Here is a 21,251-nt window from a genome sequence, read left to right as displayed (position 1 = left end):
GTTTAAGATTTTAATAGGTTTGAACAATGAAAGTGTCAAAAAAAAAAAAAGGGGGAAAAGTGTGTTTTATAGTTGAAATATACCTCTTAGCAACATCATATCATGAACCCTGTAATTGCTGGAAATAATGAGTTACTAAGTTAAATGGTGCTATCATACACTTCTTTAAGGTAGTTATAAGACAAGAAAAATTAGCAAGGTCACACATATTGGCATAAGTAGTAATGGTACAAACAGGCAATAGGGGAGTTTATTGGAACTGGTGAGCATTTCAATCTGCCTGGCTTCTAAGCCTGGGGTATAACACTCTTACCTACTTGAATTTGTAGATGTGAATCTGTTTTCACACTAATTCCAACATTCAGACAAGTCAGCTCCATGGACACCTGGGGAGGTTATATCAGCTTGAAGAAGAGTACAGGGACCCTGGAGCTCAAGACCTCTCAAGCTTTAGCTTTACAAATTGTCCCTAAATGTCATTCTTAAACACTGGTGTTAAGCTCAAATAGATACTGACTCCACTGGGTCACATATTGACTTAGAAAACTACAAATTAATATTATCTAGAACATATTATATATATATATATTTTTTTAACATTTCCCAATTACATCTTAATCTAGTTTGGGTCTCACTCTGGAGTTCTTTGACTGAATCTGACACCCCTGCTCTAAACAGCCTAGCTTTTCTAGAATGACCCCAGAGTGGTTCCCCAGCTAGATCTATTCTGATCTGGACTTACATCCTACAGTGGGATACAAAGAATGGATTGGATTCTGAGATTGTATCGTAAAGTTTGACATTTACGGAACAGATTGTACACTGGGTCACTTTTTTTCTCCTTAGGGTTCTTCTCGCATCACAGACTGAAGCCTCCAAACTACTGAATAAAACGTAAAGAAACCATGAAAAAACCCCAGCCTGGAACATTACTACTTTTTTTAGAAGCCTATGTCTTATCTAAGTTAGGAGTGAGGAGCTGATGGAAAAATTTAGGTTGATGAAGCAGCAACGCAGTAGTAGTGGAAAAGAACAACTGCATGTGAAAAGGAGCAGGCACCAGTAGAGTGGGGAACACAGGGACCAGGCAGTGTATCTGGGCTCTATCTCCCCTTCCTACTCCCAGTCATACTAGGAAGTGTGAGTCTGAAAGCTGACTTCTGGGGAAATAGGAGTAGAACATTCTACTTATAAGCACAGAAAATAGTAGATAATAAGTAAGGGATAACTTTTTCACATACAGAAAGGTTACTATCAAGCTTTAAGAATAGAAAAGGCTTAGGAAGTTTGACTAGGTTATACTATATGGGATTCATACATTTAAGCAAAGTCTAAATTATTGTAATAAAACCAAAAGGATGAATGCTAGCGGCTGGTTAGGTAGTAAGCATCTGTTCTATATTGACTGACAAGGGGGTATTTAATCTAGATTAGACAAGAGTCTATGTCCTAGACTTCCTAAGTGGAAAAGTAACACTGTTTGCAAAAATCCTACAATCTAATTCAGAAGACAGAAAAGACAAACAGAAAAAGATAACTAACAACACAAGGCAGTATATAACTTTCTAATATAAATAGCAGTACAAGGTTATGAAGTTCAGTGGAAAAAAAGATTATTAAAAAAATTGACAGAGGAACTAGGCCTTAAAGAATGCAAGGAAGGGAGCAGCCAGGTGGCTCAGCGAGTAAGAGCACCGGCCCCAGAGTTGGGATGACCTGGGATCGAATCTGGGCTCAGATACTTAGCACCACACCCAGAAATAACTGGCTGTGTAACCTTGAGCGAGTTACTTAACCCCAATTGCTTTAAAAAAAAAAAAAAAGCAAGGAAGGAGTACCACAGAAAAGCAGAGAGAGGAAAATGAACAAGGTACTTTTGGAGAAAATTAACAACCCTATCTGGCCAGGGGCCTTAAATGGCAGGCTAAGAAGCTTGGACTTCATCCATAAGGAATAAGGAACCAGTGAAGGCCTACACTGGAGGTCTGAAAAGTGGTGCTACCAGAGCATGTCCCTTTCTACATCCCTTTCATTACTCTTTCACAGATTTCCCCCATATTATTTCTACTCCCTTTCTCTGCTATCAACCTTACCTTTGGATTTGTAAAATTAGTACAATGGGAACAAGATACACCTGAATTCTGAGTTATGAGTACTGTTATAATCATTTACAAACACATTGACTATGTTCAAACATTGCTCAGAAAAAGAAAAATAGGAAGAATAGGTTAAGAACAGTACTTTCCCTGAGTTCCAATCCTGTATGCAAAACTGAGTGAAGGCTAAGAATAGTAATCAAACATATTCATTCTCCATATTCACTAAAAAATGGCCCAATTAAGTCAGAGAAGGCTGGCATGGCAAAAACCCCAAATTTATTCCAGGATCTGAGTGGTGACAAGGTAGTCTTGCCTTCAGTTCAGAATGAGGTTACATACAATGACCCACCAGTCTCTGAATCAACATCAAAACAAACCTAAGCCAGGAATAAGGAGGCAGCCAATTTGTGATATGCAAACAGAGACTGGTCTCACTTAACTGTGTGTAATAATTCCTGGAAAAGGTAAACTCCACTCATTTTCCACCCTTCACCCTGGTCCTCCCAGCTGGGCAGGGAGGGTTTGGGCAGCCTCATTTCCTGGCAAGAAGTGATATTTTTAGTTGCTTCAAGATTTCTAATTCCATCCAATCCATACTTCCATCAATAAAACTTCTAACCTTACAGCCTTGCTAACAAAATGAAACAGCAACACCTTGAGAAGAGGAGTGAAATACATATACCCCATCCCACAAAAACCCCAAAAGCATCAGTTGTGCTTTAGAGCCAATTTGACTCCCTGATCTTGCCAGTTCAAATGGTTTCCATCCCAACTGCCTGCAGGGCCTTGAAGCTGCTCTCCCCGCCAACCTCCCACCTACTGCATATACACTGACCCCCCCCTTCCACCCTGTCCATCCTTCCCCCATCTCACAGAGTGCTGCTGCAGATTGTCAGACCTGCGTTTGGGGACTTGGGAAGTGCTCTTGTGGGACGGCTCTGTGTGCTGGCACAGCACTTTCGCAGACACAATGTCACTCTTTATGGCCAGGTGCAGATTGGCTTCTTCTTAAAAAAAATAATAATAATAATGAAAAGACAGGTACAAGGAGATTTTAAACAGCCAAGATTAAACCTCTCTTTGCTTCCCTCTGGGGGTCTGGGTATCCTCAAAGCCATGCTCGATGAGGCCTATCCTTCTGCTCACACTAAGCCACATGCCAATGAGGATTATTGGCAGTCCAGCTTTGTCATGGCTACCTAGATGAGGAGATGCTCAAAGTACCTAAAAGCCCATCGAAGGACAATCTCGCTTTGCTTTCTTTTCTCACATCTGCTTACCCTATCAGGAGGGATTTTTCAGACTTGTCCGTGAGAGCACCATTAGCATCTACTTCTCACTGTACTCCCTAACACCCTCCTCTCAGCAGGTGGGCCTTCCTGTCCCCCCCCCCCTCCCCCCAAAGCACCACATGCTCATCTCTATGCCTACGTTCTCTTCCTGGGAATGCTGTCCTTCTTCTTCTCTACCTGGTCAAATATTGTCCATCACTCCAGATGCTCTAGTTCAAGTGCTCTCGCCTCCAGGAAGTTTTCTTAGACTACACTAGCCTCACTGTTCTCCATGTCTTTTCAGCTTCTGATCTGCAACAGGCCATTTAGCAATTCACCATCATTCTGTGGCATAAACAAAAGTTTCTAGTCTTTGCATCAGCCTAAGATACTAACTGTGTGACCATGAACAAATCACTTAAACATTCTGTGTCCTCGTGTGCAAAATGAGAATAATAGGCTCAGTTCTTACCTCACAGGATGACTGTGATATTCAAATAGGGTAACAAATGTAAAGTGTTTTTACAAATGTACCATGTAGGGGGCAGAGCCAAGATGGCAGCATAGAAGCAGGAAAACTGTATGCTCCCCCCTTAACCACCTCAAATATTCATAAAATATGACTGTAAACAAACTTTAGAGCTACAGAACCCACAAAGTGACAGAGAGGAATAAATCTCCTGCTGAAGGCAGCTCAGCAGGTGGACAGGAAGGGTCCACTACAGCATGCAGGGAGCTGAGCCCAGCCCTGCAGTGAGCTCATGGTTTTAGTCCCAGGTGGCCCTGACCAGCAGCAGCTGGAGCAGACTTAGGAAGAGTGGATCAACAGCAGCTGTGGGGGTTTCCAGAATTATCAACCCATAAATGCCAAAGACAAAATGAGAGGTCAGTGTGGAACTCTGTTGGATCTGGGGGAATGGAGCACGGTCCGGCCTCTGTCCCCAGAGTAAGAAGTGGTGGAGGTGGGCAACTGTGTAGCTGCCTCCACATGGCTGCTTCAGAGCTCCTGGCCTGCAGATTGTAGGGGAACCAAGTGACCTTTCAGAGGATAAGCGTTCTTGCTTTAACCTGCTTGGATCTGGATCACTGTCTTGGGTGAAGGTCCTGGGGTATGTGACCACTGAGCCAGAGCTTGTGGTGTTTGCAAAGAGGGCACCCAACTAATAGCTCTAGCAGCTGGGAAAACCTCAGCAATTTAGAACAAAGCTCTCCTCTCTGGAAGCAGAGTTCGACTGTGGCAAAAAGCTCAAAAGTCAAGTAAGTGAGTGGCAACATGAGCAAGCAAAGGAAGCAAAGCAAGCAAGCAATCAAACCTTAGATTCCTTTTTTGGGGACAAAAAGGATCTAAGCATGGAAGTGGAGGAAGTCAACAAAGTCAGAACTCCTGCACCAAAAGCTTCCAAGAAAAATATGAAGTGCTTACAGGCCATGGAGGTACTCAAGAAGGATTTTGAAAATCCAGTAAGAGAAGTGGAAGAAAAATTGGGAAGAGAAATGAGAAAAATGCAAGAAAATCAGAAAAAAGAGTCAACAACCTGACTGAAGAAAGTAACACCTTAAGGGGAAGCTAGGTGGCGCAGTGAATAGAGCACCAGCCCTGGAGTCAGGAGGACCTGAGTTCAAATTTGGCCTCAGACACTTAACACAAAAACTAGCTGTGTGACCTTGGGCAAGTCAACCTCAATTGCCCTACCTTCCCCCCTCCAAAAAAAAAAAAAAAAGAAAAGAAAGTAACACCTTAAAAAATAGACTAACTCAAATAGCAAAAGAGGCCCAAAAAGCCAATGAGGAGAAGAATGCCTTAAAAAGCCAAATTTGCCAGATGGAAAAAGAATTTCATAAGCTCAGTGAAGAGAATAACTCCAGAATTAGATTGGAGCAAAGGGAAGCTAATGACTTTATGAGAAATCAAGATACTATTAAACAGATCCAAACAAATGAAAAAATAGAAGGCAATGTGAAATATCTCATTGGAAAAACCACTGACCTGGAAAATAGATCCAGTAGATAATTTTAAAATTATTGGACTACCTGAAAGCTATGATCAAAAAAAAAGAACCTCTCAAGAAATTCTCAAGGAAAATTTCCCCGATATTTTTAGAAGCAGAGGGCAAAATAGAAATTGAAAGAATTCACCGATCATCTCCTGAAAAAGATCCCAAAAAGAAAACTCCTAGGAATATTATAGCCAAGTTCTGGATTCCCAGATCAAGGGGAAAATATTACAAGTAGCCAAGAAGAAACAATCTTAATATTGTGGAAACACAATCAGGATAACACAAGATCTAGCAGCTTCTACATTAAGGGATTTAAGGGCTTGGAATAAGATATTCTGGAGTTCAAAGGAGCTAGGATTAAAATCAAAAATCACCTACTGTAATGTAATGCCAAGGAAAGGCAACTTCCCAAGGTTCAGAATACCAGCATAGGTGCTCTCTATTTTATTCAGTAACAAACCCAGAACAAAGAAGATCAAAACATGACATCATTCAAAATACAGCATTTACTAAGTGTGATTAAATAATCTCCAAGGACTACCCCACCCCAGGACCTTCCAATCATTCAATCAATTACAAAGTCCCTGTTCTAAATACTTCTCCACCCCTAGGCTATACCTTAATTAAGTCCACCACAAAGCCCCTCTTCTCAAATGGAGATTAGTTTCCAAACATAAGGTCAAAAGTTCCCCACCCCTGGATCACAATTGAATCTACCCCAGAGTTACATCAAGTTTAAACACAGCACTTAATACCCAAATGGAGGTCTTTTCTTCATCTTGACTCGAGGCAAGTTCTCAGCAATCTTAGTTCCTGGGGAGACAAGGCTTAGCAAGGCCATAAGATACATTGCCAGTCCCTTCATGAATTTATCCTCTGTCTGTAGAACAGTCCTAGAACCCCTGAACACATTAGCAAAGCCCTCTCCCAGGATTTCTGTAAATATACAACAAGAAAATCCTTCTTCAGGGCTTCTGAACCAACAGAAAGGCTCCCAGACCCCTGCAACAACAGCACTGTCCTTCACCAGTGGACAGTATTCACTCTGTCTGCAGGACAGTCTTCAGACCCCTGCAACAACAGCACTGTCCCTCACCAGTGGACAGTATTCACTCTCTGTCTGCAGGACAGTCTCAGGGCTTCTTAGCGAACAGCCAGGTTCCAGGACTTCTTCAACAAAAGGACTGTCTTTCACCAGTGGACAAATCTGGCAAAACAACATCAAAACAGACAGACAAAGTACCAGCAAAACAGCCATGTCTCCTCAGTCCTTGGCAGCTCAGGGGGCAGGTCTCAAAAGTCCAGGGCAATTCAAAGTGGCCACCAGCAATTCTCTTAGTCTCTCTCTCTCTCCTCGAGGTGCTGCTTCCAAAAAGATCTTCCGCCTCTCTCTAGTGTCTCTCCAAATCTACATCACCAGCTCCTCCCAGTTCAGGACTTTCTTTTCACATCAACAAGCCCATCCCACAGGTGGGATTAACAAACTCTGGGTTTTAACACAATCAATTTGAAAACCAAGCCAATACAGGGGAATCTTTAATTGCCATTACTATCACACCTACCCAGCAAAACTGAGCATCATGTTTCAGGGGAAAATTTGGTCATTCAATGGAACAGAGGACTTTTAAACATTCTTGATGAAAAAACCAGAGTTGAATAGAAAATTTGACATTCAAATACAAGAAGCAAGAGAAGCATGAGAAGGTAAACAGGGAAAAGAAATCATAAGGAACTTATCAAAGTTGAACTACTTACATTCCTACACAGAAAAACGATAATTGTAACTTATGAAACTTTTCTCAGTATGAGGGTGGTTGAAGGGAATATAAATGTATATATACATATACATACATATATATGTCTATATAGGAGGGTATACATGCACATGAATACATATGTGAGTGTGTGCATATATGTGTCCAGGAATACATAGAAGGTACAGGATCAATTGAATAGGAAGAGATGATATTTTTAAAAATAAAATTAAAAGGTGAGAGAGGAATATAATGAGGAGATAGGGAGAAAGAGAATAGGGTAAATCAACTCATATAAAAGAGGCAAGGGAAAACTATTACAATGGAGGGGAAGAACAGGAAGGCAAAAGGGAATGGGTCAACCTTATTCTCATTGAATTTGGCTTAGGGAGAGAATAACATACACATTAAATTGGGTATCTTACCCTACAGGAAAGGGGGGAAGGGGATAAGAGCAGGGATGATAGAAGGGAGGGCTGATTGGGGGGGAGGGTAGTTAGAAGCACATACTTTTGAAAAGGAACAGGGTCAAAGTAGAAAACAGAACAAGTCAGGGGCAGGATAGGATGGAGGGAAATATAGTCAAGTCTTTCACAATATATCCACTATGGAAATGTTTTGCGTAACTACATGTGTACAACCTGTACTGAACTTCTTATCCTCCCAGTAAGGGTGGGTGAAGAGTGAATAAGGGAAAGAATCTGGAATTTAAAGTTTTAAAATCAAACGTTTAAAAAAATTATTAGTTATTTTTTTCATGCAACTGGGAAATAAGATATACAGGCACTGGGGTATGGAGATCCATCTTGCCCTAACAGAAAGTGAGAGGACGGATGGGGGAGGATATAGGAGAGAGCAGACTGGGGGAGGGGGTATTCAATGGAATTTCTGTTTTGGGGTGGTGGGTAGGAGAAAGACAGGGAGAAAATTTGTAACTCAAAATCTTGTGGAAATTAATGTTGTAAACTAAAAATAAACATAAAATTTAAAAATTGAAAAAAACAAATGTACCATGTAAATTTCAGATATTTTAATTGTTGTTTCATGCATATAATTCTAACTGATCAAACAGATTACAAACAAAAAAACACCTCACTGAATCAAATACAGTGCAGGGCACATAGTTAGAGCTCCAAAAATAAGTGACTGCTTGAGTATGCCAAATCTTCAATTACTTTCAGACACTGTTTCATTTTCATATACAAAAGCAGGAAAAGAAATTTTAAATTGTGCAAGAACACAGAAAAATTTCTAGCATTAAAAAACAAAACCAAAACAGGATTCTGCCCAAACTGTCACCTCTCAGCAATGGCCATTATATACATCCCATAAATCTAGAAGTTTTCCTAGACAAAAAGGTAACTGAGTTATCTTTAAAAAGTTAACAGGGTACAAGGAAGGAATCCAGGCAAAATTCGACCACCAATTTTTGTGTTATTCAAGAACCACAAACTGTAGAGGTGTGTGAGACATAAACAAGAAGGGAGCAGCTGAAGGACCAAGGCAGTGTGCACCTTTAATTTGCATCTGTCCTCTACTTCTCACCCTGTGAACAGACAACCTCTCTCTAGCAGAGTGCCAGCTCCCTGAGGACGGGGTCTATCTTACTTGTATGCTTTCATCCCTTGGCTTCACACATAGTAAGTACTCCACAAATGTTTGCTGACTGACATCCCTCAATCCCTTTAGGTTGAATTGCTCTGATGACTCTACTAGGAAAAGACTTAATGTCATTAGTACCCACAATCACTGCAGTGGCCTATTCTTCTTGTTACTTAAGCAAGCAGCAGCAGTAGGCCATGTGTAAGTGCAAGTTGCTACTATCATTCATGCAGGACCTGTTTGTCAGAACATCCTTTCTTGTGCCTTCCTGGTAAAAAAAGTATCACACAGGGCAACAAAGTGAGATTCAGTTGTGCTACTCCATCAGTAAGAGAACTGATTTGGCCGCTGGTGCTTCCTTTTCTTTTCTGGTGACCCCCTCCTTTGCTGTCAGCATGGTCTCAGCCATCACTGGAGGTCCCTACCTCCACGACTTCTCAACTGCTGCTACAACCTTCACCATGACACCAACCAGCATGCTAACTCCAAGGCTAGACCCAATCACAGAGGAGTCTCTCCATGCTATGGAGAAAGACAGAGAGCTGAAGCAGACTGGGATGGAGTACTCCTTGCATGCAGGAGACCTGGGTTCAAATCTCGGTTCTGACACTTTCTAGTTGTGTTACCCTAGAGGAGTCACTTAACTTTTGAGTGTCACTGCCTCATTTGGAGATGATACTTCCACTACCTTCTTCAGAGCTGGTATGTGATGAGAGAGAGCTATCTCTCACACAATAGTTGCCTTTTCTAACTCTGAAGCCCTCTTTAAAAAATTAATGAGATTATATATCTGCAAAGGTAATTATTAAAAATCAGACTGTTTTACTGTATTCTAAAATTCTTTTTTAATTCCAAGTGTTTGGCAGGATTAATAATTTACCTTGCCATTTTAACTGTTCACCGATTTTGTGTGTATCATCCAACCTCATTTCAACAAAGTCCAGCCAACTGTGTGCTTATTCTTCCCTTGTACCTTGGGCCTAAAGTAAATGAAGCTCTCCTGCTTGAGGTACTAATTCAGTTAAGTCCCAATTCAATCCAACAAGCATTTACCAATGCCTACTGTGTGCAGAACCAAGTGGAAAAACAACTCATCACTGAAGGAACTGAGATTCTACTGGGGAGAAACAACACAGAAACAGACAAGTATAAACAGGATCACTGACGAGATGGGAGAAAACACTAACAACCAAGGGGATTAAAAAAATCAATCAATTGACATGCTTCTATTAAGGGATGAACTTCGATATGAATTCTGAGAGCAACAAGGGACTCTAAAAGCTGGAGACAAGGAGAGAGGACATTTCAAGGAGGGCGGAAGCCTATAGGAAAGCATGGAAGTCAGAGGCGGAGGTCAAATTCAGGGACCAGCCAACAATCAGCTGGCTACAATAGAGAGAGGATGAAGAGGAATAACGTGTGTATTAAGCATGGAAAGGTAGGCTAGAGTCAAGACTAGTAAGGGCTTAAAATGCTAAGTTGAGGACTTTATACTTTATCCCAGGGGCAACAGGGAGCAATTGCAGTTTGTCAAGCAGGGGAAGTTGCCTGTGCTTTGGGAAGATTATTTTGGCAATTATGTGGAGGGTAGCCTAGAATGGGAAAGGAAAGAATATGGTCAAGAGGTGAGGAGGGCTGAATGAGGGCAGCGGCCATACAAGTGGAGAGAAGAGAAATGACGCTGAGGATGTTACAGCAGCAGACTCTCAGATTCCAAACCTCAGCAACACGAAGGATGCTGGTGCCCTCAACAGAGAGAGGAAAATGTGGAGAAGAGTTGGGGGGGAGTGGTGGAAGATAAAGAGTGGACATAAATCAATCAATCAATCAGTATATATTAAGTACCTACTATGTGCCAGGCACTGTGCTAAGTGCTGGGGACACAAAAAGAGTCAAAGACAGTCCCTTACAATGTCATGGAGGAGACAACATGCAAACAAATAGATACAAAGTAACCTATATACAAGATAAATCAGAAATAATTAACAAAGGGAAGACACTCAAATTAAAGGGGATTGGGGAAGGCTTCCTGCAGAAGGTGGATGTCAGTAGTCAGAGTGGAGAAGAAAGAGCATTCCAAGCACTGGGGACGGTCAGAGAGAATGCTCAGAGATGAGAGATGGAGTGTCCTGTTCATGGAACAGTGAAGAGGAGTGCTGGGGAGTAAAGGGGTAAGAAGACTGAATGTTAGGAGGCCGCTAGGTTATGAAGGGCTTTGAATGCCAAACAGAACATTTTATACTTAATCCTGAAGTTGATTAGAAGTCACTAGAGTTTATTGAGTAGGAGGGTAACATGACCAGACCTGAGCTTTAGGAAAAGTCACTTTAGTGGTTGAATGAAGGATGGATTAGAATAGGGAGAGACTTAAATACAGGTAAAATCACCAGCAGGAATGAGGATGAGGGCCTACACTGACAATGTTAGAGGAAAGAAGGGGACATATTTGAGAGAAGCTGCAAAGATATTATTGACAGGTCTTGGCAACAGACTGGATACAGAGGGTGGGGGTGGGGTGAGTGAGAGACAATGAGGAATCCAAGATGAGTCCTAGCCTGTGAGCCTGAGACTGTGAGAATGGTGCTGCCTTCTACAGTAAAAGGGAAGGTGGGGAGTTGGGGGTGGGGCAGGGTTTAAGGGAAAGATAATGAGGTCTGTTTAGGATATTGAGTTTAAGATGTCTACTAGACATCCAGTGCAAGATATATGAAAGGCATCTGGAGATGAGAGATTGGAAGTCAACAGAGTTTAGGGAAGTTTAGCTAGTCCTGAGAATCAACAGCGTAGAGATGGTAATTAAATCCATGAGAGAGCTGATGAGATCACCAAGTAAAATAGTAGAGAGGGGGAACAGAAGAGAGCGCAGGACAGAAGCCTGAGGGGCACCTATGGTTAGAGCATATGGTCTGGAGGAGGATCCAGCAACAGAGACAGAGAAGAAGCAGTAAAATAGGGAGGAGAACCAGGAGGGAGTCATATCCCAAAGACCAAGAGAGAAGAAAGTATCAAGGAGGAGAGAATGATCAACAGTGTCAAAGGCTGCATGGAGGTAAAGGAGAATGGAGATTGATAAAATGCCAACTCTGGCAACTAAAAGATTATTAGTAACTTAGGAGAGGGCAGTTTCAGTGGAATGATAAGGTCAGAAGTCAGAGTATAAGGGATTAAGGAGAGAGTTTGGTTTGCTATGAGATGTACAGTTGGATATGTCCAATAAACAGCGGGTAATCACTCAGAAAAGAGAGGACTAGATATAGAGATCTGAGAGTCAGCAGCATGGAGATAATCTTTAAACCCATGGGAGCTGATGACCTTATCAAGAGAAAGCATACAGAGAAAGAAAAAAAGGCACAAGAGCAAAGCCTTGAAAGACATTCATGCTTTGGGGATAGAATATGCCTGAGGATCCGGCCAAGGGGCCTGAGAAGTAGTCAAACAAGCAGGAGAAAAACCAGGAGAGAGCAGTATCATGAAAACCCAGGGAAGAGTCACTGGTGTAAAATGCTACACAGAGATCAAGGAAGTTGAAGACAGAATAGGCCATGAGATTTAGCCATTAAGAGATCACTGGTAATCTTGCAGAGAGCTGTTTCAGTTAAGGCTGAAGAGAACCATCCTCAGGAAAGGTCAGAAGCTAGATTACAAAGGGCTGAGAAGTGAGAGAGTAGGGGGGAAGGGGATGAGAGCGGGGATGATGGAGGGGAGGGAAGGCTGGGGGTGAGGAAGTTGGAAACATCCACTTTTGAAAAGGGACCGGATCAAAGTAGAGAATAGTACAAGAACACAAGGGATAGGATAGGATGGAGGGAAATATAGTCAGTTTTTCACAACTACACACGTACAACCTATATTGAATTGCTTATCTTCCCAGTAAGGGTGGGTGATGAGGGAGGAAGAGAAAGAATCTATAATTCAAAGTTTTAAAATCAAATGTTTAAAAATATATATATCTTATTATTATTATTATTATTTTATATGTAACTGGGAAATAAGATGCAGGCACTGAGGCATAGAGATCCAAAGTCGGAGGGGGGATGGGAGAAGATATGGGAGAGAACAGATTGGGAGAGAGGATCTTCAGTGGGATCGCTGTTTTGGGGTGGTGGGTAGGGGAAAAATGGGGAAAAAATTTGTAACTCAATCTTATGGAAATGAATGATGTAAACAAAAAAATAAAAAAGAGAGGAAAAATTTAAAAAATTTTAAAAAAGGAAAAGGATGGAGGCATTGATTACAAATAGAAGGGAGCAAAGATATTGGACTAAAGCTTAGGAGGATAAAAGGGTTAAGTGAGGATTTTTAATAATGGTGGAAATCTGGGCATGTTTGTATGTGGCATGAAAGGAGAAAGTGAATAGGAAAAGGCTGAAAATTAAGAGAGGGAAGGAAAATGATTGAGAGATCAAGATACCTCTGTTTTAACTATGGAAGTCAAAGCACTGGCATAGATTGACATACTCTCAACTACCTGTGGTACATCTCAAGAAAAGAAGGGCTGAAGGATGGTTGGAAGGAAATCTTTCGTGTCTACCTCTTCCAAAAGCATCACTTACAAAACTTATTTTTCTATGCAAATAACAACAAAAAGCCACTAAACTGCTAATAAAACATTTTAGTAGTTCAATGGGTCCATGATCTCATTGATGTAGGTACAAAATGAAATCCATCCATACCTTTTCATCCTGTGTAACAATTTATTCATAAATCCTCCAGAAAGTATCATCAACATGCTTAAGATCTTTGAGATAATAAACCAAAACTTTACAATATTCTGGCCAAATATACAAAGGCTTAACAAAGTAATATACTTACCAAAATATTACCATTTATTTTTGATGAATTATAGATGGGCAGAAGAGGGACTATGTATGAAACAGGAAAAAACTATGCAAACTTTCCAAAGAAAAAGGAGAAAAATCTTGGTAATTCCTTTATATTCATCAACATTGATACCTAGGAAAAAATGGAAAAGTTACTTTTACAAAAAGACACTATGAAAGTTTAAAACAGTTATTTGTAATAAAAATAAGAAAATTTCAAATCAACCAACCAACACAATCCAAAAAACCACCCAAAACCCAAATCCCCTACATAGAAATGAGGAAAGAAAACAATTAAATATTTAAGTAACCATTTAATTTCAAAATAATAAACAGCATTTATGTAACACTTTTAAGTTCACAAAGTATTTTACATATTATTATCTCATTTTATTCTCAGAACAACCTTGTGATGCAGGTGCTACTACTTCCCCTATTTTACAAATGAGGAAGCTGAGGGAGGGGAGGAGGGGAATAGAAGGGAGAGAATAAGCATTTCAATAGAACCTATTATATGCCAGGTACCATACTACACACTTTTTTTACAAATATTATGTCACTTGATCCTCACAAAAACTGTGATGTAAGTGATGTTATTATCCCCGTTATACAGCTGAAGAAACTGAAGCAAACCGAGGCTTGCCCAGGGTCATTTAGTAAATAAGTGTCTGAGGTGGGATCCGAGTTCAGGTCTTCCTGACTCCAAGTCCAGCACTTGTCTTCTTACCTTGGCAGTCATCTTATACCTTATTCTTCTCCATATACTCTGCAATTCAGTGACACTGGCTTCTTTAAACATTTCAAAAATGTTCATTCCATTTGAAAAATGACATTCCCTTTCTTGACTTCAGCACTGGCTGTTCCCTAACCCTGGAATATTTTCCCTCCTTGCCTCTGCCTCCTGGTTTCTTGAGATTATTTCAAATCTCTGCTAAAGTCCCACCTTCTCCAAGACACCTTTTCTAGTCCTCCTTATTCTCCGAATTTATCCTCTCTTTATATACAACTTATCCTGCATCTATTTTGTTTGTCCACAGTTGTTTTTATGTTGTCTCCCCCATTAGACTGTGAACCTGTAGAGAGTAGAGATTGTTTTTTTGCCTTTTTTTGTATCTGAAGCACTTAGGATGGTGCCTGGCAAATAGAAGGAACTTAATAAATGCTACCTGACTGACTGTATGCACTGTGCCTCCTAGCTGACTCTAGGTAAAAAGAGGGCATGAGGAATGGTCAAGAGTTTTAGATATTATTAAGAAATCAGCTAAAACTGAAACAAGGCAAGCCAGTCCAGAAAGAGCTCTATCTCTGAATACATACAAAATATCCAGAAAGTCTGAAGCCATGAAAAAACACATACTTGTTTGTTTTTTCTACCTTTTTTTCTTCAGGAAAAAAAACTAAATATATGCAATCTTTGTTTTTAGTACCTTTTACAAATCACTGTAAGACTTGCTATAGTTAGACTCACTTAGTTTGTAACAAAGAATAACAGAAAACATTATGCATCATTTTTATTCATAGTATCAGGTTAGTAAATTTAAAAGTAGAATAATCATTCACATAAAAATTAATCATTGCAGGGCGGCCAGGTAGCACAGCAAGTCAGAGCACCAGCTCCAGTGTCAGGATGACCTGGAGATAGAATCCCATGCTCAGACACTTAGCACCCACCCAGAAACACCTGACCGTGTAACCTTGAGCAAGTTACTTAACCCCAATTGCTTAGGGGCGGCCAGGTGGCTCAGTGAATAAGAGTACTGGCTCCAGTTGGGATGACCTGGAGATCAAATCCCAGGCTCAGACACTCAGCACCACACCCAGAAATAACTGGCCATGTAACTTTGAGCAAGTTACTTAACCCCAATTGCTTAAAAAAAAAAAAAATTAATCATTGAATTTCCTTTTTTTTTAAAGTTATATATGAAGTTACAAACTTCTGAACTTCAAGAAATCTCTTAGTTCTGACCAGCTTATAACATGGCAAAAACCTGAGAAAAGGGGAAAAAAATCAGCATCATAGTAAAACAAAAAAAGATATATTCTCTTGACTTTGTATCCTCCACAATGTCAAGTATATAAAGAAAGCAGTCATTTTTAGAAAAGAAACTAAGAAATTCCCAAACTTGAATTGTGGACCATCAGGTCACAAGGCTAGGAAGAGTTAAATTCTAACATCTTTCCAAATCCAAAACTTCTCTCTATCCCGAGCCTTTTGAACAAGCCAGAGAATAAACCACTTGTTTCTAATGTTTAAAGAAACAAAGAGATAAAGAGTGTGCACTCTGCTGCCATCCCTCTGAGATCTAGTTAAGAGCTGGCCTACCAATATCTAACAGAAGTCCACAAGAAAAAACCCACAGGCAAACAAGGCCCTGAATCTTTTTGTCTCCTATAAAAAAAGGCAACATTTTTGTAGGTAAACAATATACCTTCATTAAAAAAAAATTTTTTTTTTGCTTTTGGAGGGCAATTGGGATTAAGTGACTTGCCCAAGGTCACACGGCTAGTTTTGTGTTAAGTGTCTGAGGCCGGATTTGAATTATGGTCCTCTTGACTCCAGGACCAGTGCTCTATTCACTGCGCCACCTAGCCGCCCCTATGTACCTTCATTTTGCTCTACTTTTTACACAAGAACTGTAATGGTTTGATACTATTCACAGTTACCTCCAAGAATTATCTACTTGTGCAGTCCTCAGAGATCATTTTTGGAAATAAAGTCTAGGTAAGAAAACATTTTATGATTCTAAACATACAACAGAGATTTTTTTCCCAGAAAAGAACACAAAAACAGTGTTTTAGAAATCTGTCCTTTATGTTTCTTCTGTTTGTAGATGAGTATGGGGGAGGGAGGGGCATAAAAGGCACCATGCTAGAATTTTATAATCTCAAGCACTCATGGTAGAAGAGAAATAAGTACCACCTAATAAAACACACAGAATTACTGAGTAGACACAGAATTCAATCACTGCAGCACAGGGAAGATTGTTAGATTTGGCCTTACTTATACATTCATTAGTAAAGAAGAGAGAGTGCAAACAATGCATTTAATTAAATTTTCTGATTAATCTATATTAGGAAGTATGATTAAGAAGACTGTGAAACAAAAATAATACAAAAATAAAAAAAATTGGTAAGACACAACAAAATCTGATAGTATATGGGAGACATCTAGACAATAGCATAAATTGATAACATATCAAAGGTATACTTAGCCTTTTGCTACTCTACCTAAAAATCCCTGCTGAGATCTGAGAGCAGAACAGGGAAAAATATTTTGCAGTAGCTCATTATGGAGTTAGATAAAAAAAGGCAATGAAGCTTGAGGCTATTTTGTACCAATACCTCCCTGAAAACTATCTATGACAATAAGAATAAAGGTAACTGGTTACTGGATTTAACTGAAATCTAGGTAATTAACTAACCCAGTGGTGTCATTCTCCAACAGGTTTCAATTGATTAATCTAAACACTCAAGCACCATCATAGAATTTCCTTTATCTTTCAGAGTACATTTAATTAATCCCAATCTCAGAGAATCCCATCAGATAATTCCTTTTCTTCCTTTGCTCCTATATATATATATATATATATGCAAAGACTGATGAATAAAATGCTCTAACCAAACAGACTTGGCCAAATACCAACTCATGCTCACTTAACCCTAGCTTCTAAAAGATAAATCTTACTAATATTCAAGTTCCCTGGTCTATTCCCTACAACAGTTACTTCAAACCATTTTCTTCTTTAAGACAGCACTTATTACCTATCACCCTCACATAGTTAATGACATAAGTCAGGCTTATGATGCACTGCTCCTTTCCACCTCGAAGCCTTTCTCTACTTCAAAGCATGGCATGGAACACTGGACTTTCAACCAGTTTAGATGAAAGTTCAAATCCCACTTCAAACATTTACTATGAGACCATCAACAAGTCACTTTAACCCTTCTGAGCCTCAATTTCCTTCATCTGAAAAACTGAGATATTGATAGTACCTAGTCTTCATTTGATTCCTGAGAGTCAAATGAAATAATGTACACAAAACATCATACAAACTTTAAAGCACGAAATAAAAATTGTGCAGGATAACTTGTAGTGAAGTTTCCCCATTCTGAAAAATCAAATCTAGAGTGGCTTCAGCATCCACTAGGCCCAAGTTTAGAAGTCACCTGACCTTATAGGAATCTGGGACTTAGAGCAATGAAAACCCTCCCCAGTGCCACCTCAGCACAAGATATGCCAAATAAGGATAAAACTGCCTTCCTGGACACCCACCTGTTTCCGTGTCCTTTGTCTCCAAGGCAGATTCCCCACTTAGGTTGTGGGCTGGCCTCCCTACCAGTTTAGAGTGAAGGCCAGTTGGGGGGTTGGGTTTCTACATTAGAAGGTTATATAACCATGGGCTTGCTTCTACCTGTTGCTCTCTCCCCGGCAGGCGACAGGGGCTGAGTCCTTTCCCGTGAGAAAGAGTAAAGACGTTTTCTGATCTCAGACTCAGACTCTGAACTCTTCTATCCCACACAAAAATTAATCATTCTTATCAAATTTTTTTTTTTTTGGTCAAGACCTGTGTTGGAAACTCCTTGGATGGAAACTCTCTCTACTACTACAAATTAGTGACTCTATTTTTAACTTAGAATCTTAAGAATTGCTGGGAACCTGCGAGGTTAATAATACGGTCACAGTCAACACAGCTCAAATGTACCTAGGTCTTCCTAACTCAAAGGTCCTATCCATTAATTCACACTGTCTCTCATTACTGTTGTTGTGTTACCTCTGCATCTATCCTGGCACATAGTGACACTTTAAAAATGCTTGCTTGATATGCTGACATTTCCTGCAGTCTCAGGTATGATCTCTAAACTCTTTCTCAGTCTAAAATTCTGATTCCGTAGGAAATTTGTTTTTCAGTTGCTCAGTCTTTGTGACTCCATTGGGGTTTTCTTGGCAAAGATGTTGGAGTGGTTTGTCATTTCCTTTTCCAGCTCACTTTACAAATGAGGAAACTGAAGCAAACAGGGTTAAGTGACTTGCCCAGGGTAACATAGCTAGTAAGTATCTGAGGCCAGATTTGAACTCAGGAAGATGAGTCTTTCTGACTCCAGGTCTGGCACTATGCCAACATAGCTGCCCTCTGTAAGAAATGTCTCCCATCTAAAGGTAACTCTGTGCTCTTTATTTCATCCCTTCCCACCTTCTAAAAAAAAAAACTGTCTCATTTTTTAACATCTTTTCTCTTCCTTCCTCTAAAGTCTCATTGTCCTTTAAATAGGTTAAACTTTAAAATAGGTTAAATAGGGGGGAAGGGGCCACACTTGGATCTTGCTATTCCTTTTTTTTTTCTTTTTGCCTTTTGGAGGGCAATTGGGGTTAAATAACTTGCCCAAGGTTACAAGGCCAGTAGTTTTGTGTGGGTGTTAAGTGTCTCAGGCCGGAACTGAACTCGGGTCCTCCTGCGCCACCTAGCCACCCCTTGCTATTCCTTTTTAATCACTATCCTATCGCTTGCCTATTCCAAGCTAAATGTGAAGTAAGTGATCTTTAATCACTCCCTTCTTTCCTTTGGTATCTAGTTTATATCTTTACTTCTACACCTAGAAGACATCCAATTATCTCTTCTCAGCTCTCATCCCAAATATACGAATGACCATAAAGGATGGTACTACTGGCACTACTGTAGATACAAGGCACTGGCCTCAAGAAGCTCAGAAACCTCCTGTGATTCCCATGACACGATAGTCTCCAGGTTTTCTTTCTTTATCTGTGATTAATCTTATTATTTCTTCCATTATTATTTTTTCCTCCCATCTCCATACTGTGAAAATTCTTTAATGCTCAGTCTTTAGTCCCATGATCTTTTCCCATCATACCCATTCTCAAAAAGAGCTGACAAGTTTATAGCTCCAGTGACTATTTCTATGCTAAAGATTCCCAAAGCTACATTTCTAGGCTGCATCTTTCATAGGAATTCCAATCATACTTCTAACTGTCTATAGGATGGCTTTACTTATGTTGGTCCAGATTTAGGAAGTCAGGAAAACTAAAACACTATTGGAATTCTGAATTAATCCAAATATTCTGGAGAGTGATTTGTATTTATGCTAAAAATGTCCCTAATACATGACTCAGAGATCCCATTGCTAGGCAAATACCCCAAGAAGGTCAAAACAGAAAGGTCCCATAAATATAATAATATATTCATGATAGCACTTTTTGAACATCAAAGTATTAGAATCAATAGATTAGTAGTAAGTGGCTAAACTGGTAGTACATTAATGCAATGGAATATTACTGTGTCATAAGAATGAGTATGAAGAATTCAGAGAATCTTCAGAATACTTATAAGAGCTGTTGCACAGTAAAATAACAAAACCAGAAATAAATGCGATGATTACGTCAACATGAGTGGAAAGAACATAAATGGAAACTGAATTCAGCATAATTACAACGAACAACATTGGCCCCGAAGAAGAGTTGGGAAAGTGTATTTCTTGTCTTTTACCGCTGAGGTTGGAGGCTGGATGTAGAACAGTGCCCTGGCACATGGTGAGAGCTTACTGAATGGATACTGACTGACTGAAAACTGTCAGACTCGATGGATATATTGGTTGATTTTGCTAAATTTTAAAATCTTTGTTATAAGACAATATTCTCTGTGTAGCTGAAGTGAAAAGATTATATTTAGAAATAAATGTGATGTAAAAACAATAGGCACCAATAAAAAATAAATAAAAAAGCATAATGACTCTCTTAAAATGAACTAGAATATAAACATCCAAATAAGTGCTGTCCCCTTCAAAGAAGTCACCTTGAGAGGTTATATTCTTCTAACAAAGCTGCTATTACTCATTATATTTTTTGAACTCTTCTTTTGAATATGCCTTCAGAATCTACCAGTAGATTCTTCTGAGTAATTTCAATAATAACTAATCTTTATCCTTTGGGGACAATCTAACTTTTGGAAATAGTCACATCTATTAGTTAATAATCCCAAACAACAAGCCTTTATTAAATACCTACTATGTGCCAGGTACTCTGCCAGTTATTAAAAAAAAAGAACAAATGTAGTCCTTGCCTTCCTGCAGTTCACAAATCAGTAAAGGATACAACACACAAAAAAAGCATGTACCTATAAATTATATACAGTGTAAATTGGAGATAATCTCAGAGGGAAGGCACTAGCAGTGAGGAAGAAAAGCCTCATGCAGAAGATGGGATTTTAGCTGAGACTTGAAGAAAGACAAGGAATCCAGGAAGCAAAGGTTAAAAAGGAGAACACTCCAGGCATAGAGGATAACCAGGGACAATGCACAGAGTTGGGGCGGCCAGGTGGCTCAGCGAGTAAGAGCACCGGCCCCAGTGTCGGGATGACCTGGGGATCAAATCCGGGCTCAGATACTTAGCACCACACCCAGAAATAACTGGCCGTGTAACCTTGAGCAAGTTATTTAACCCCAATTGCTTAAAAAAAAAAATGCACAGAGTTGAGGAATGATCTTACACAAGAAACAAGGAGGTCAATGTCATCAGACTGCAGAGTATATGGAAAGAAATAAAATGTAAGAAGACTTTTAAAGAGGGGAGCTAGAAGATTTTATGTTTGATCCTAGAGGCAAAAGAGAGCCACTGGAGTTTCCTGAATAGGAAGGTGATGAGGTCAGACACAAACTTCAAGATCACTTCTATAGCTTCAAGGGAGGCAGCATAAGG

The 21,251-nt window shown here is 39.8% G+C and overlaps 1 protein-coding gene across 6 annotated transcripts in view; it reads right to left on the bottom strand.

Moving 5' to 3' along the window:
• Positions 1–21,251, bottom strand: part of R3HCC1L (R3H domain and coiled-coil containing 1 like) — a 120,822-nt gene that overhangs the window by 83,006 nt on the left and 16,565 nt on the right. For 2 of the 6 annotated variants that reach the window (XM_069067156.1, XM_069067157.1), the window contains exon 2: positions 13,536–13,676. The gene's annotated coding sequence lies outside the window, so the exon portion shown is untranslated. Of the gene's footprint in view, positions 1–2,997; positions 3,107–13,535; positions 13,677–21,251 lie in introns of all 6 variants that reach the window. The other 4 variants (XM_069067160.1, XM_069067161.1, XM_069067158.1 and 1 more) reach the window with 3 other exon arrangements.

The sequence above is a fragment of the Petaurus breviceps genome, unplaced genomic scaffold (genome assembly GCF_028583685.1).
Source record: "Petaurus breviceps papuanus isolate PSGF00001 unplaced genomic scaffold, PetGlider_PUasm1.0 90740, whole genome shotgun sequence".
Lineage (NCBI taxonomy): Eukaryota > Metazoa > Chordata > Mammalia > Diprotodontia > Petauridae > Petaurus > Petaurus breviceps.
This window is presented reverse-complemented; position numbering and strand designations above follow the sequence as displayed.